The sequence below is a fragment of the Dioscorea cayenensis genome, chromosome 8 (genome assembly GCF_009730915.1).
Source record: "Dioscorea cayenensis subsp. rotundata cultivar TDr96_F1 chromosome 8, TDr96_F1_v2_PseudoChromosome.rev07_lg8_w22 25.fasta, whole genome shotgun sequence".
NCBI classification, from domain to species: domain Eukaryota; kingdom Viridiplantae; phylum Streptophyta; class Magnoliopsida; order Dioscoreales; family Dioscoreaceae; genus Dioscorea; species Dioscorea cayenensis.
The window spans coordinates 15,689,368-15,693,558 of NC_052478.1; the positions used below are offsets into that span (position 1 = coordinate 15,689,368).

Here is a 4,191-nt window from a genome sequence, read left to right on the forward strand (position 1 = left end):
TGAGGTTACTGCATCTATCTCATGGAGACCGGCCACCTTTTTCTTCTCCATAGCATTCCATTGGTAACTGTTTAATCCCATTTCTTTAATTAATTGACGAGCCTCACAGGGAGTCTTGCCACCTAAGGTACCTCCTGCTGCCGCATCCAAGAGTTGCCTTGTACTCAGATTCAGACCGTTGTAAAAGGTATGAACAATCATCCACTACGGGAATCCTTGTTGCGGGCACTTTCTCAGGAGCTCCTTGAACCTTTCCCACGTCTCAAATAGAGACTCCAATTCCAACTGTACAAAGGACGAGATCTCATTCCTAAGCTTTGCGGATTTTCCGAGAGGGAAATATCGTGCAAAAAAAGCTTCTTCCATCTCCTCCCATGTGGTAATCGATGCTCTAGGTAATGAGTGTAGCCACTACTTCGCTCTCCCTTTCAAGGAAAATGGGAAGGCTCTCAACTTGATGGCATCATCCGTCACCCCGTTTATCTTCAGCATATAACATACCTCGAGAAAGTTGTCTATATGACTATTTGGATCCTCATCGGCCAAACCATTGAACTGTGCAGATTGCTGCAACATGTGGATGAATGCCGGCTTCAGCTCGAAGTTCTGAGTTATAATCAGGGGACGCACAATGCTCGATGTGTCCCGAATACTGAAGGTCTGGCATAATCAGATAATGTCCGCTGCTGCTCATTCTGTTCTGCCATGTTTTCATATTCTTCTACTTCTAAATCAGCTAGATTAGACTGTTCTTGCACAGGTTCTTTCCCTTTTCTTCTCAGTGTACATTCAAGCTCGAGATCTCCTTCAATCAGTATTGAGGGGTTCCCTCGGGTCAAAACCTGGAGCTGCGCCCAAAAAGAAAGAAAAAGAAATCATAACGATGATAGAATAAGAAAATATGAATAAAATAAATAAATGAATAGCTAAGAAAACAAAGCGCAAAGTATCTCTAAACTCCTACTACCAGGCAACGGCGCCAAAAACTTGACATGTCCGTATATGTGTGTAAACCACAAGTGCACGTGTGTCGAAGTAATAATCCTAGATGAGTGGGCATCGTATCCACAGAGAGTAGGGAATAAAGACACTTAAGTTGTTTCTTAACTAATATGGAAGATAAATAGTGATAAGTGTGACAAAATATGAAATAACGAAAATAAAAACAACAAGATAGAGGGCATAAGTAAAGGAGAAGGTAAGACAATCGATAAAGATGGGGTACCCGGATATTGATCCGCCTAGGACAATCGTTTCAAGTGCAAGAACCCTCTATTATACTTCCTAATTGATACAACAATGAGTCGTGGAAATCCTTAAATACATGATCCCAAATCTAAGGTCAACCATGCCTAACTCTATACATGTCCCGGAGGGGAGATTGAATAACCTCTCAACCTCGAATTCACATAGTATTTTTTGCTATAGTGTTTTCTACAATACCCTGTTATAGTACCGGCCTGAAATACTCCCGAATCCATATTTTCATCGAGGTAACGCAAACAGGCACACATTTATGTCATGGATCGCCTTGCTTCTTTAATAACGGACATGTTGGTAGAGATCTTATTCTATATGCACAAGTCAGAATGCTTGAATGTGACTGCCCTTGTGCCCCTCCAAATAGTTGTGCTAACTCAAGTATCGAGGAGGTTGCCACACATTCCTGCATCTAGAACCCGACCTATGTCTTCGCATTTGAACCTTAGCAAGATTTCCTCCAAATTAGTGCATTATGACCCACATTGGCTTCTTTCTCTCATAATCGGCCTCACAACCCTACCTGCATGAAAATAACATAAATACACCCATATTATCATTAAAACCCGAGAAAAGAAAAGCTCAACACAAGGAAAGAACGCTTCGCATTCTTATCGCACAAGCACCTATCAAACATCATACTCGTTCTGCCCAATTTCATAATCACCGTTCATTGCCACATTATTTCTATAAGGAACCTGCGTTGCTTGATTAAATTCTTTATGTTCCTTAGAGATTATATCAAGTATCTCTCTGATTTGATGCTCAAGATTTTTTATGGAGACTTCTTGATGTTTTAATGTGGCCTCAATATTATGGAAATGGGCATTGGTTGCTTCAATGAATTTAACAAACACTCTTTCCAACCGAAGTACATCCTTTTTGAGCTTCTCATTCATCTGAAATTCTTCTTAAAGTGCTTCCCATTGCTATTTATCTATATTCCATAAGTGGTTTGGGTAGCTCCTTTGATTTTGATGATATGTGTTGTAAAATAGATTGCTTTGTTGTCGTGCTATAATAATTCTATCAATTTTTCCATTGAGAGCTTCAATCTAAAAACATAAATTTATAAGTGGATCAATCATCATTTAAGTTTCTTGCAAGAAAAAAGTAACACATGACAAAACTAAACAAATAAGAACGGCGGAAGAAGATAGAGTGAAATAGACAAAAGCAATGAAAAGATAAATGGCTAGAGCAACAAAGTCCTAGAGTTCCTAGTATCTTGTTCCCTAGCAACAGTGCCAAAAACTTGACAGACCTCTTTGCATGTGTGTTCTTTACTATCTAACCAAATGAATGAGATTATGTGATGATCTAGTGTATGAATAAATGAATGCCAAAGATGAATACACAAGGGTAAAATAGAGGGAGATCTCAATTAATAAAAGTGGTGTTTTAGGGCAATGCTCCCAGTAGGATTCAAGTATTAGGTATCTGTTGTGTAACGTGTTACTAGAATGAGTAGTTTAAGTCATGGAAACCCAAAGATAATTGGATCCTGCCTTCAGATCACAAATACTGGTCCCCTACAAGGTCACGGTAGAGAAATCTCTCAGTCTCAACACCTCACATCACATATAGCCACATATCACTCTAGGGATTCCAAAGGGTGTATCCGATTTCAAAGAATAAAGCTAACCTTACCTCTAGGTGAAAGATCCCTAACCCCTTACGAGGTCTTGGTGGAGAACTCTCTCAATCTCAATACCTTACACCACATATAGTTGCTTAGAACTTAGGGAATATGGAGATAGAATACACCAATCAGAAGGGAAAAGAGACGCTCCACTATTTCATGACTCACCCTCTCAACCCTCTTCAGTCTTGAGGTTCTAACCCTAATGGAGACCTCTCTCACACAAAGGTGAACAAATCATGCAAACTAAACAACCATAAGATCAATAAGGCAAGTATGCATTAGGCAAACAAAATTAAAACTCAAACAAACTCAGATTAAATAGAAACACAAAGCAAATCCACACAAGATTAAAATCCTAGGGTTCATAAGCCCAAATACCGTTTGAGGTTTAGCTCTCCATGGACCAATATACAAAACAAACCATCAATGAATGAAAGTATATAAATACCATAGAAATATACCACCCCCCAATATATTTGAACTGATGGCCTTGATGGAGACTATTGATGACACACCTCCTGCGTGTGTATACCATAAGTGCACATTTGTCAAAGTAATAAAGTACCTAATGAGGCGGGTAGTCGAATCCACATGGGATAAAAGTATAAGTAATAACTACTTCTCAGTTATCTAGTCAAAATCAAGAGTGGATTGAGAGAAGTCTCAATCAATAAAGGTGAGGTGCTTGGGCAATACTCTCCCTAGGATCCAACATGAAGTACAAGACTTACTATGTGTTTCTAAACTGAGTTAAATGAGTCGAGGTAATCAAAGAATGCCTCTAGGCTACCGATACTAGTCCCCTACAAGGTCCTGGTGGAAAAATCGCTAAATCTCAGCACCTCACGCCACATATGACCGCAATAGACTCTAAGGATTCCTAAGAGTACACCCAATTCCTAAGGATAGACTTAACCCTACTTCTAGGTGAAAGATCCCTAACCCCCTACAAGGTCCAGGTAGAGAAATCTCTTATTCTCACGCCTTACACCAAATATGGTTGCATGAAGCCTAGGGAATATAGATATAGGATGTACTAATCAGAGGGGAAAGGGGATACTCCACTATCTCATGACTCACCCTCTCAACCCTTTTCAATATTGGAGTTCTAACACTAATGGAGATCTCTCTCACACCAAGGCAAATAAATTAAGCATACAAATCAATCACAAGGATTAATACAACATTCAAGCAATGAGAAAATAAAATTGAAACTTAATTAAACTCGGATTTAATAGAAAATGCAAAAAGTAAATTAATACAAAGATAAGATCCTAGGGTTTACA

General features: G+C 39.1%; 1 non-coding gene across 1 annotated transcript; it reads left to right on the top strand.

Moving 5' to 3' along the window:
• Nucleotides 1-211: 211 nt before the first annotated feature.
• LOC120267992 lies at nt 212-318 on the top strand. The gene has a single exon (XR_005538663.1). It is a non-coding gene; the product is annotated as a small nucleolar RNA R71 (small nucleolar RNA).
• Nucleotides 319-4,191: the final 3,873 nt, after the last annotated feature.